We start from the raw sequence: 14003 nt of genomic DNA, 5'->3' as shown, positions 1-14003 counted from the left end.
ATTCTAAAGTGCAATTACAAAGGGTAATTCTCGAGTGTACTTCTAAAGGGTAATTCTAAAGTTTAATTCTAGAGTGTACTTCTAAAGGATAATTATAAAGGGTAATTCTAGAGTGTACTTCTAAAGGATAATTATAAAGGGTAATTCTAGAGTGTACTTCTAAAGGATAATTATAAAGGGTAATTCTAGAGTGTACTTCTAAAGGGTAATTATAAAGGGTAATTCTAGAGTGTAATTCTAAAGGATAATTATAAAGGGTAATTCTAGAGTGTACTTCTGGAGTGTAATTCTAAAGTGTAATTACAAAGGGTAATTCTAGAGTGTACTTCTAAAGGATAATTATAAAGGGTAATTCTAGAGTGTAATTCTAGAGTGTACTTCTAAAGGATAATTATAAAGGGTAATTCTCGAGTGTACTTCTAAAGGGTAATTCTAAAGTTTAATTCTAGAGTGTACTTCTAAAGGATAATTATAAAGGGTAATTCTAGAGTGTACTTCTGGAGTGTAATTCTAAAGTGTAATTACAAAGGGTAATTCTAGAGTGTACTTCTAAAGGATAATTATAAAGGGTAATTCTAGAGTGTACTTCTAAAGGATAATTATAAAGGGTAATTCTAGAGTGTAATATTCTAGAGTGTACTTCTAAAGGATAATTATAAAGGGTAATTCTAGAGTGTAATTCTAAAGGATAATTATAAAGGGTAATTCTAGAGTGTACTTCTGGAGTGTAATTCTAAAGTGTAATTACAAAGGGTAATTCTAGAGTGTACTTCTAAAGGATAATTATAAAGGGTAATTCTAGAGTGTAATTCTAGAGTGTACTTCTAAAGGATAATTATAAAGGGTAATTCTCGAGTGTACTTCTAAAGGGTAATTCTAAAGTTTAATTCTAGAGTGTACTTCTAAAGGATAATTATAAAGGGTAATTCTAGAGTGTACTTCTAAAGGATAATTATAAAGGGTAATTCTAGAGTGTACTTCTAAAGGATAATTATAAAGGGTAATTCTAGAGTGTAATTCTAGAGTGTACTTCTAAAGGATAATTATAAAGGGTAATTCTAGAGTGTAATTCTAAAGGATAATTATAAAGGGTAATTCTCGAGTGTACTTCTGGAGTGTAATTCTAAAGTGTAATTACAAAGGGTAATTCTCGAGTGTACTTCTAAAGGGTAATTCTAAAGTTTAATTCTAGAGTGTACTTCTAAAGGATAATTATAAAGGGTAATTCTAGAGTGTACTTCTAAAGGATAATTATAAAGGGTAATTCTAGAGTGTACTTCTAAAGGATAATTATAAAGGGTAATTCTAGAGTGTAATTCTAGAGTGTACTTCTAAAGGATAATTATAAAGGGTAATTCTAGAGTGTACTTCTAAAGGATAATTATAAAGGGTAATTCTAGAGTGTACTTCTAAAGGATAATTATAAAGGGTAATTCTAGAGTGTACTTCTAAAGGATAATTATAAAGGGTAATTCTAGAGTGTAATTCTAGAGTGTACTTCTAAAGGATAATTATAAAGGGTAATTCTAGAGTGTAATTCTAGAGTGTACTTCTAAAGGATAATTATAAAGGGTAATTCTAGAGTGTAATTCTAGAGTGTACTTCTAAAGGATAATTATAAAGGGTAATTCTAGAGTGCAATTCCAGAGTGTACTTCTAAAGGATAATTATAAAGGGTAATTCTAGAGTGTAATTCTAGAGTGTACTTCTAAAGGATAATTATAAAGGGTAATTCTAGAATGTAATTCTAGAGTGTACTTCTAAAGGGTAATTCTAAAGTGTAATTCTAAAGGATAATTATAAAGGGTAATTCTAGAGTGTAATTCTAGAGTGTACTTCCACAGGATAATTATAAAGGGTAATTCTAGAGTGTAATTCTCGAGTGTACTTCTAAAGGGTAATTCTAAAGTTTAATTCTAGAGTGTACTTCTAAAGGATAATTATAAAGGGTAATTCTAGAGTGTACTTCTAAAGGATAATTATAAAGGGTAATTCTAGAGTGTAATTCTAGAGTGTACTTCTAAAGGATAATTATAAAGGGTAATTCTAGAGTGTAATTCTAGAGTGTACTTCTAAAGGATAATTATAAAGGGTAATTCTAGAGTGTAATTCTAGAGTGTACTTCTAAAGGATAATTATAAAGGGTAATTCTAGAGTGCAATTCCAGAGTGTACTTCTAAAGGATAATTATAAAGGGTAATTCTAGAGTGTAATTCTAGAGTGTACTTCTAAAGGATAATTATAAAGGGTAATTCTAGAATGTAATTCTAGAGTGTACTTCTAAAGGGTAATTCTAAAGTGTAATTCTAAAGGATAATTATAAAGGGTAATTCTAGAGTGTAATTCTAGAGTGTACTTCCACAGGATAATTATAAAGGGTAATTCTAGAGTGTAATTCTAGAGTGTACTTCTAAAGGGTAATTCTAAAGTGTAATTCTACGAGATAATTATAAAGGGTAACTCTAGACTCTAGACAACTCTAGACTCTAGAGTTACCCTTTATAATTATCCTTTAGAATTACACTCTTGAATTACCCTTAAGAATTAGTACACTCTAGAATTACACTCTAGAGTCTAGAGTATACTTCTAAAGGGTAATTCTAGAGTGTAATTCTAAAGGATAATTATAAAGGGTAATTCTAGAATCTAGAGTTTAATTCTAAAGGGTAATTTTAGAGGGTAATTCTAAAGGGTTAATTATAAAGGGTAATTACAAAGGATAATTCCAGACTCCAGAGGGTTCTAAATTGTAATTCTAAAGGGATCTAAAGTGTTATTCTAAAGGGTAACTCCAAAGGGAAATTCTAAAGGGTAATATATTGTTACGGTTTCCGCGCGACCCTCCTGCCCTTACCAAGGGGAGATTAAGCCCCTTGTTCTTTTTGGGTTGTCGCAACCGAGAGACTTGAATCGCCACTTCTGGTCGGACGCGAGACAGGGTTTCGGGACGATGTTCGCACGTACCTAAGTACTCACGTCGCCACGGAAGCGGGGATCAAGCCTCGCACGAACCACGCGTAATTTGGGTACGTCCGAGCGGATGACGTACCACGTGGTCCGTGCAGATCTCTGGTATTGGAACCCGATTAGAGCGGTTTTATTCATACCACGCTTAGTCAATAGGTGGAAGGGACGAGACGATCAAATGGAAGGAAGAACACAGGTTTAATTATTATTATGTACAAGATGAAGAGACACAGAGCAGAACTTAAGCAGTCTTAACTTATCCCCAGACACCGGCCCGATCACACTCACAGGGGGAAATGAAGGAAGGATGATGTTCACGCGCTGAACGCGCCGACTTGGTCGTCCAGGAATGGCTTCACCCGTCGTGGCTCTCCCCAGTCACAGCATGTCCCTCAATGAAGGCAAGCAGGCGGCGGGAGGGATCCTTGCAGCGCGTCTCTTGAACAAAGGGCAGAGCAGGCAGGCGGGAAAACATGCGTGTCTTTCGCCAGGCTTGGCGATTTCTCACAGCGCGATTAATTAACGGCGCGCTTTCGCTCGCGTAACTCGATAGAGAGGATCCTCCTCAAGCTCAACCGAGCGTTTAACTTGTAAGAGCGCCTTATATCTTGGTTCATGCGCGTATTCTCTCTCTCTTTGACCTCTCTCAACTGTTGAACCCTCTTTCTCTTCTCTTTGGTTCAGCGCACCTCCCTCAGAACTTGGTTCAGCTCACCTCTCCGCAGAACTGCCGTGGGGGGCTTCGCGCAACGGGTTATATTGCCAACCCCCTTTAGCTCGCTCGAATGTTCTAACCACGCCTTTTGATGCAGTGCTAAGCCACTCCCTTCGAGCCCTGATTGGCGGCTAGCTCTTACCGTCGGCTTCTCCTCCGCCTTCCTTCGGTCTTGCCTCGACTTGTCAGGCCTGCCTCGTGTTAATTTGCGCCAAAAGCCACAGTATCGAGGCGGCATAAGCAATGAAAGGGACCTAACTCTCATTATTCTACTCAACGCAAGACTAACACAGGAAAAGGACTATGCTTACACATACTAAGAAATAACTGAACTATCGCGAGGCTACGTGTTGTAGTGTGACTAAACTATGAGGGGGAAATTAACCTTTATTGTACAAACTCAAAACCGCAACAATATATATACATATATATATATATATATATATATATATATATATATATATATATATATATATATATATATATGTGTGTGTGTGTGTCTTCATTTTAAGGCATTTTTAAGACATTACGCCCGGTTTACGTCAAAAACCGAGTTACGTCACGGATTATGGAACCAATTAATGACGTAGGCCGGGGTATTACTGTATATATATATATATATATATATATATATATATATATATATATATATATATATATATATATATATATATATATATATATATATATATATATATATATATATATGCATATCTACATATGTTATATTTAATAATAAATGATAAATAATCTATATTATAAAACAGGAGTGTCTGTCCGTTTGTCTGTCCGTCCCCAAACTACTCCCTCAGTTTTGGGGCTGGCCCTACCAAACCTCCTGTGGAACGTTTTGGGGTCCCAGCGGATGTTGTAAGGAAGGTTGGAGGTTTCAAAAATTCCTCAATAAAATTATGATTTTGAAATTGACTCTATACGACCTGCTCCTGAATCCAGAAGTGAACAGATGACGACAATGAGCTGCTTTGATAATATGTCAATACAATCGTGATTTAACACAGTATTTGTTATCGTATTAATTTATGATTGGAATGATGCTGTTTGTAATGAAAATAAATAGAGATATTGAGTTTAAATATGAATGAGGAAATGACGTGAGGGTTTCTACTTTCCAACCGTGACATTCGCGGATTTACCATATGCAGATTCGCCATTAACTGGGGATAGAACCATTCAGACTGGGTTCGCTTTTTGTGCAAGTCTTTCACGAACCTGCTGTCAATGCCTGACGTTTGACTGCAGGTGGCACAGGAATGTGGAATTTCTTGGTTCCATGGTTTAGAATTCACCGTTTCCGCATTGTTTGTTAGCTTTTGGCCTCCCACCCATGCTTAGCACAGGTACCTTGCTGGTGTTAACAATAAGACAAAAGATTGTTGCATGCCAAAAAATCCAAAGACTTGTAAGTAAGGATTCTGAAGAACGAAGAGGGGAAACGGTTGTTCTTGATTTCTCATTTTTTTGCTTTCACTTGGTTTTGCCCAGTGAAGGTGGTCTCCTTCTGAGTTTCTGTGTCTGTTGGAGACAAGATGCTTTAGGCAAAGCACAGTTCTTTCGTGAGAAGATGCTGCTGCCGGTGGGGCCGCATGCTGTGAGCTATTGAATCCCATAAGCGTATACGCGCAGTGAACCTCTTTGGTGTTCTACCTTTCGGTCTTTAGGAGATCTCCACAGAGATGACTTTTTGTGCTCATCTTGAAGAGCTCATTCGACCTGTTGAATGCGTTTGTCAAGTATTTGTACATCAGTGGGAGGTTTTCTCGTAGCAACCTGCCTTACAACAGGTGTCTTTTCTCATGCAATGAATGGGCAGACACCTGTTGTGTGGCAGGTTGCTGAGACCAAAAACTACCTTTGTAGCTCTTCACCGTGTGCGCTCCAGCAGTGTGCTAAATATTTCTAAAGATTATAGAGAGACAATACCTGGCAGAAGTATTCCAGATTTGGTGTTTTGTAAGATTTGTAGACTTTGTCTATATCAAAGAAAACAGCATGACTACAACAAATTTCTGATTGCTTTGGCAGTGCACTGCAGCTGCCATTGAAACTATTTGTGGTTTGTGATCATGTTTACCAGTGCACACCCATGCTGCGAGCTTGTAATACCATGTTTACCAGTGCACACCTATGCTGCGAGCTTGTAATACCATGTTTACCAGTGCACACCCATGCTGCGAGCTTGTAATACCATGTTTACCAGTGCAGACCCATGCTGCGAGCTTGTAATACCATGTTTACCAGTGCACACCAATGCTGCGAGCTTGTAATACCATGTTTACCAGTGCACACCCATACTGCGAGCTTTTACTACCATGTTTACCAGTGCACACCCATACTGCGAGCTTTTAATACCATGTTTACCAGTGCACACCCATGCTGCGAGCTTGTAATACCATGTTTACCAGTGCACACCCATGCTGCGAGCTTGTAATACCATGTTTACCAGTGCACACCCATGCTGCGAGCTTTTACTACCATGTTTACCAGTGCACACCCATGCTGCGAGCTTGTAATACCATGTTTACCAGTGCACACCCATGCTGCGAGCTTGTAATACCATGTTAACCAGTGCACACCCATGCTGCGATCTTGTAATTCCATGTTTACCAGTGCACACCCATGCTGCGAGCTTGTAATACCATGTTTACCAGTGCACACCCATGCTGCGAGGTTGTAATACCATGTTTACCAGTGCACACATATGCTGCGAGCTTGTAATACCATTTTTTTTTTTTACCAGTGCACATCCATGCTGCGAGCTTGTAATACCATGTTTACCAGTGCACACCCATGCTGCGAGCTTGTAATACCATGTTTACCAGTGCACACGCATGCTGCGACCTTGTAATACCATGTTTACCAGTGCACACCCATGCTGCGAGCTTATAATACCATGTTTACCAGTGCACACCCATGCTGCGAGCTTGTAATACCATGTTTAACAGTGCACACCCATGCTGCGACCTTGTAATACCATGTTTACCAGTGCACACCCATGCTGCGAGCTTATAATACCATGCTGCGAGCTTATAATACCATGTTTACCAGTGCACACCCATGCTGCGATCTTGTAATACCATGTTTACCAGTGCACACCCATGCTGCGATCTTGTAATACCATGTTTACCAGTGCACACCCATGCTGCGAGCTTATAATACCATGTTTGCCAGTGCACACCCATGCTGCGAGCTTATAATACCATGTTTACCAGTGCACACCCATGCTGCGATCTTGTAATACCATGTTTACCAGTGCACTCCCATGCTGCGAGCTTGTAATACGCGTAGTGTGGCTTCAACAGTCGATATACATAGAATCAAAGCAATTGCAGTTCAAACATCAATTAGCTCGCACATTCACCAGTGTGTCGTTGGTCATATGCTAAGCCGTGCACATTCTGCACCCAAGTAAAATGTGCTCATTGCTCACACTTTAGCAAAGTATTTGCTGCCATTTTGTTAGGGCCTTCATGAGATCAGGCTTCAGCAGTGTGCATGGCAGCAAGCCAATTACGAGCAAACACTAATTAGACAACAATCAACTTGGCACATGCGCATGACATGTCCTTTTGACTTCCATAAATCAATCACATCAATTAGATTGCTTAACAAACGAGGCAATTTTTTTTTTTTTAAAGATGAAAAGGTGCATTCCATATTTCCGTGCTACCCCTTCCCGAGCTTGTTTGCAATACATCCTTTTGCATTTTTTAAAATGCTTCTTATTTACTTGTTTCATTTTTTTTTAATGCTTGAAACTGTCCAAAAACCTGTTTTTCCTGCCGCAATATTTGTTCTGAACTCCTGTCGATGATTTGCCGGCGACGCAACTCCGTAGGTCGATCGTGACAGTTGGAGACTCGAAGAATCTGAATGAGTCAAGGTGCCTAGCTTTACAGCAAAGCCCTACTCCTCGCAAAAAGTTGCCATGGGAATGTTAACCATCTACATATAATTCCAGCAATAATTCTTTGGCCACTCTGAAGATGTGCTCTGTGATGCGTCGCCTCCTGCTGTCACGAGCGAAGTCAAACCTGGGACCAGATAAGTTGAAAAGAGAGTGCGCTCCCATTTGGGATCTCCTGCAGCATTGCTGAAACATTCAATAACAATTAAGTGCGCTCTGCATCACAGGTACACTTACACTTAATTTTTATTCACCTGATGTTGTCGGATACAATTCCTCCAACCCAACCTCAATTGATCCCAATTTCCTTTGCTGTGAAATTGGAAAGAATGGAGAAGTAGAGAAAGATTTAAAAGTTGTCAGTATAAATTTTTTACAAAAGTTACTTCCAAATTGATGATGTAGTTGCGGATGAAACATTTTAAATTTGTGTACAAAGCTACAATTCTTTCGTCAAATGTGGACGATATTCTTTGCTGATCTACAGATCGTGATCTACGAGGTGTCGGGGTTGTTTCGGCAACTGCGGATTGGTCATCGTGGAAATTCCCAATTGATGTTGTTTTTATCTCACTCGGAACGAAGTTCAGGGGAGCTTATGCGATGGCGCGTTGTCCGTCCGTCAGTCCGTCCATGGACACTTGAAACCTCTTCTCCGAAACCGCCGATGGGATTGTGACCAAATTTGGCAAAAATGATATTTGTTTTGTTGTGACTAAAGTTTGTTCACGGCATTAAAAAAAATCGGGGTCTAAGGGAGTTTACCGGGGGTCAAAGTGGATGCAGGTTTGACCCCCCCAAAATAGGAATTAGCTTTTTCCTCTGAAACTACACAAACTATTTCGATGAAACTTGACCACAACCTTCATCACCCGTGATTCACTGAAGTTTGTTCACGGCATTTAAAAAATCGGGGTCGAAGGGGGTTTACCGGGGGTCAAAGTGGATCCGGGTTTGCCCCCTCAAAATAGGAATTTGCTTTTTCCTCTGAAACTACACAAACTATTTCGATGAAACGTGACCACAACCTTCATCACCCGTGATGAACCGAAGTTTGTTCAAGACATTAAAAAAAAATCTGCCCCTTTGGGGGTCTACAGGGGGTTTCCCCCCAAATTAGGTATGTTTTTCTTTGTTTTTTTAAAGTCTTATGATTATGTTGGTGTGATTCTGCATGCTTCCCTGTCTTCTAGAAACCATTGAAATTGGTTTAAAATACCCTTAGTCGGTGCAGTATATTGTTTATTCTACCAGGTGAGCGCCAGGGGTATTGCCCTTATGTTTATAACTTTCTGATTCATTAGTCAGCATTGTGATTCATTGCAGGCTGAAGAGCTTCTGTCCTTTTCGGTGTGTACGCCGATCGTTTCCGAGACCCTCTTTGGTTGAAGCACTTTGCCTTTCTCTTCAAATTCTCTGTGAAGATGAAGAATTGTGTTTCTACTCGGTGTCCGTCTTGTACTCCAAATACAGCTCTGACGAATCGTTGCCCCAGAGTCTTACTCCTCGTTTAGTCGAGGCCCAGCTAACAACTTTGGGCCAACGTTGGGGCAACGTCAAAAACCAACGCTGGATCAAGGTCATTTTGTCCCGGCGGGCCAACGTTGCGGCAACGTCAGCACCGTCGTTGGTCCAATGTCAAAAGCCAACATAAGGCCAACGTCATTTTGTCCCGGCGGGCCAACGGTGGGTAGACGTTGGACAGATGTTGGTCAGACGCTGAATGAAGTGTTGGCCCAACATTAATCAGACGTTGGAAAGGAGCGTTGCTCCAATGTTGGGCCAACGTTGAAAAATAGATATTGTGTTTGCAACCAATAAACAACATCACCCTAAAGTCAACAATGGGCTTGGACCAATTGACCAATTCATATGCAAATCCTCTTCAAATTTCAAGTCAATCAGATAAAAATTGACAATTTTAGAAATTTGGCCTATGTTGACCTTTTAATCGTTAGACTTCAAAAATAAATGTGGTTGAATTAAGTGACCAGATATGCAAATCCTGTTAAATTTCAAATCAATCGGATGAAAATTAAGCATTTTAGTAAATTAATCTAAGTTGTTGACCTTTGGTCTATGTTGGCCTTTTGGCAAAAGTTGACTTCAACAATAAATTGGTGGTTGAATTCAGTGACTTTGATATGCAAATCCTCTTCAAATTTCAAGTGGGGTTAAAATTTAGGTTTTTAGAAAGTCCACCTAAGTTGTTGACCTTTGGCCTATGTTGACCTTTTAGCCTATATTGACTTCAACAATAATTGGTGGTTTTATTCAGTGACCAGATATGCAAATCCTCTTGAAATTTCTCGTCAATCGGATGAAAATTGAGCATTTTAGTAACTTCATCCAAGTTGTTGACCTTTGGCCTATGTTGACCTTTGGCCTATGTTGACCTTTGGCCTATGTTGACCTCAAAAATAATTGGTGGTTTTATTCAGTGACCAGATATGCAAATCCTCTTGAAATTTCTCGTCAATCGGATGAAAATTTAGCATTTTAGTAACTTCATCCAAGTTGTTGACCTTTGGCCTATGTTGACCTTTGGCCTATGTTGACATTTTGACCTCAAATCCATAGGCTTCTTCCTTATGACCAACTATTCAATTCGGTGAAGTTTGTAAAGATTGGTTTAAAATTGTGACCGGTAGGCGATTGACAAACAGAAGAACGCACAAGATCAACAAATCTTCAATTTTCGCAAGTAAAAAGAGAGCACCGACATCGATTTGAGCTTTATTACCAGCACAGCGTCACTTCCGGTGCATCCCGTTCTACCTGTTTTACCGCTGAAATTGGATTGAATTTCCTCATGACGAATCAGCTGCATGTCGAAGAGGAGAGGTCTTCTGTTCGATACAAGGACGTTACGATTGACGTATGAGATACTTCCTTGAGGAAACCGATCCCGATTTAATAGAGCGTGCTTGAGGAATTCCAGAAGGAGCCGGGCAAGAAATGTTGTCCTCCAGTGGACAGAACCAGAACCTCCAACGTGAAACATGGAGCCTGGAGAACAGGCCACAGCCTCACGGCAATCATTATTCACCACCGACCTCACGACAAGTCCGCAGCTTCTTTCAATTTGTCTGCATTTGGAATGCATGGCCGTACGCATCAGCCTCCTTCTCCGCCACAGCTGAACGCCCTTTTGAATTTTTTTACACACTCGAGGATACCTCGGCCTTGAGCTGCCTATTAGCACCAGCGGGAGGCTGTACCTGACGCAGGCTGAGGCCTTTACTTGCAAAAGGTTAACCCTCCGGATAGCGTGCCCGCATTATGTTATCCCTCCTCTGCGTTTCGAAAGAATCCGTCCAATTTTTAGGCCTGATTGGAATGGCTCAATCCGCAAATGGATTATGCAAAACATCCCTTTACACTTTACAATGTTCAAAGTTTCTGGAGGAGTTTTAACATACATTACCTACATCAAGGACAAGGCCAACAACGGAGACCGTTGAATTAGGCCATGGTGAAATAAGAAAACTCAGTCAGGTGCAGTTGTCAACACGGCAGCCATTGTTGATTAATACAGGCCCTTTCATTCTGAGGTTCCAACAGGAATGTAGAGGGGGTGGAAAGACACCGAAGTTGGTGAAGTATTGTCATGGCCAGAGATACATTGCGACAGTTCGCCATTTCCTTCTCGGCACAAGTCAGTCCTGAAATCTTGACAGGGTACAAAATGGCCGACTTTGGCAAAAAAAAAAAAACACTTCCGGTGCTTTGAAATTCTACCAACAGCAAGTACCGTATTGCTGTTATTGTTGTTGTTGTTGTTGTTGTTGTTGTTGTTTTATAGCCCTGTATAGTTCACTCGAACAAGCCCGCGGCGTACGGAGACAGCCGAGCGATCTCCCAGGAGCGACCTAGAGATCCCCCACATCCAGGATGGTGTTCCCCCACCTTCACAAAGTCAGGGACAGAGTTGGAGAGAGAAAGAGAGAGAGAAGGGAGAAAAGGCAGGTCCATGGGAACCTATCGCCAATTTCACCATGGCCGCGCCGCACTGCCGAATCCGGGGCAGCAGGGAAGAATGAGGAAGATTTGGCCCCCGATTTGGGGGGTACAACCACCGCGAAGAGGCATCCAGGATAGTTGTGCAAATACTGGTTGTCGTGACACCTGGCTTTTCATTCTCTCCGACGATCCCTGTCTTAACATTCGCTCTGACGAGCGGTGCCCTGATTGTTGCACCAAACTGCCTGCGAAACACCTGGGTGATGGTGTTCGATCAGGTCGACAATCAAATTGAGGCCCGACGGGTAGCTCGTAAGCGAGTGCGCTACCTTTCAGCCATCCTGTGAGGCCTTGTGCAGTAATAGACAGGAAAATAAATTCTGTTTTATAAATAAGAACGCTAACTGGATCGAAGGGTGTTTAAGTTCGTTCTCAATATCATGTTGGGAGTTTTTTTTGACTGCCCTGCCTTCGCAATGGCAGCATTTTAATTCCATCCTCATTTCTCATTTGCCCTGAGGGCATGAATAGTCGATTCCAATGTCGAGACTGGCATCACGCGTGGACCAGACCGGGCAGGGCAGGTACATTACCTGAAGGGCAGCAATTTTTCATCTGGCTTTTACTGATAATTGTATGATGATTATCCTGAGACGATCTCGATTTCTAGTAGCTGAGAATCCAAATTCTTAATACTGCAGCCTTCCGCTGGATTTGAACCCTGTACTGCACAGAGGCGTCATCTAGTTCTGATGCCCTTACTGCAAGACCAGCACTGTACTCAATTACTCCCTGTATTATTACTCCCGCCAGGGAGTAATGCATTCGATCGTGTGTGTGTGTGTGTGTGTGTGTGTGTGTGTGTGTGTGTGTTCGTGTATTTGTGAACAAGATATCTGGAAAAGTTCTGAACGGATTTGGATGAAAGTTGGTGGGATGATTGCCCTTGGGATAAGGAAGAATTGATTAGTTTTTGGTGAAGCTCAGGATATTATTCCGGATCCAGGAATTTTTTGAAGGATTGTTTACCATTGGAAGATAGGGCTCATTTTTTTTTTAACATTGTCTTCTATATATTCTATATTTAACATTGTGATATGAAAATAGTTTTCATATTTGTTGTAAATGTAGTTTAAACTCGTGGTTATGCGTTAGAGCAGTGTATTTTGTTAGCAGCGTCGTCTTCAAGGTTCTTTTTTTTCTAATAAAGAGATATTCTGTCATTTTAAAACCACCAAATTGTGTATTAGGTTTCCCCGTTTCATAAAATGTATCGTTTGATACGTATAATGCTTTAAAACTGTTTTTTTGTTTTTTTTGTTTTTACCTCAGAAGAGATATTGAAGGAGCTGGGGCTCCCACGTCGATCAGAAGAATGGACGCGACAAAAAGCTGGAATTCATCTGAGTTGCTTTATTGAAATCAAACACTCAGGCACTCTGAAAACCCGTTTATCGGTCAGCAATATATATCTATTAACCCAGGGGGTTTGCCCAGGCCCGGCGCCAGGGGGCGTGGCCCAGCGTCCTGGCTGCGGCCTGGCAAGTTGAGGGCGAGCCTGCCCGGGCATGCCCGGGCATGCCCGGGCGTCCCGACCGAGGCCTGGCAAGTTGAGCGCGGGCCTGCCCGGGCGTCCTGGACGAGCCCGGCATGGTGATCGCTCCGCGTCCTTGATAGGTGCAAGGCGATTGTGAAACCCCAGCGGCAGCCGCTACACACGTCCCCCCAGAATCGACTTGCACAGGCAGGGTCAACTTGAGGGGGGTCCTGATGACCCGGCCGAAGCGACCCCTGGCGGGTCGTGGGAGGGGGTCCGGTGAGGTGGTGGGCGGTCGAGTGGGGGGCCCCGTGGACGGGGGGCGGCCTCGCCGCGGCGGAAGGGCCACCCGTGGTGGGTGGTCGACGTCCACGTGCGCCGGCTTGAGGCGGTCCACTGCAATCCGGTCCGACCTGCCGCCGATGTCGATGACGAACGACTTGTCGTCCCGTCGCAGCACCCGGAAGGGCCCGTCGTACGGCGGCTGGAGTGGCCACCGATGTGCGTCGTGACGCACAAAAACATACTCCGCTGTGCGGAGTGCTGGGGGGACGTAGGACCGGGGGTCACCGTGGTGGGATGTCGGCACGGGGGCAAACCGTCGGGCGGCCTCCTGGAGGTCCGAGCGCTGGTGAGCTGCGGACCAGGGACTGGTAGCGTCGGGCACGAATTCGCCCGGGACGCGTAGCACCTGGCCATAGACCAGCTCGGCGGTGGATGCCTGGAGGTCCTCCTTGGGGGCCGTGCGAAGGCCCAAAAGGACCCACGGCAGCCGGTCGGCCCAACCGCCGTCTTGAAGGCCGGCCATGAGCGCGGCCTTCATGGAGCGGTGGAATCGCTCGCACAACCCGTTTGCTTGGGGGTGGTAGGCCGTAGTACGGTGGAGCTTGACCCCC

The sequence above is a fragment of the Myxine glutinosa genome, chromosome 14, assembly GCF_964187855.1.
Source record: "Myxine glutinosa chromosome 14, kmMyxGlut1.1, whole genome shotgun sequence".
In the NCBI taxonomy this organism is placed as follows: Eukaryota; Metazoa; Chordata; class Myxini; order Myxiniformes; family Myxinidae; genus Myxine; species Myxine glutinosa.
The sequence above is the reverse complement of the archived record's forward strand: the minus strand, read 5'-3'. Positions refer to the sequence as shown.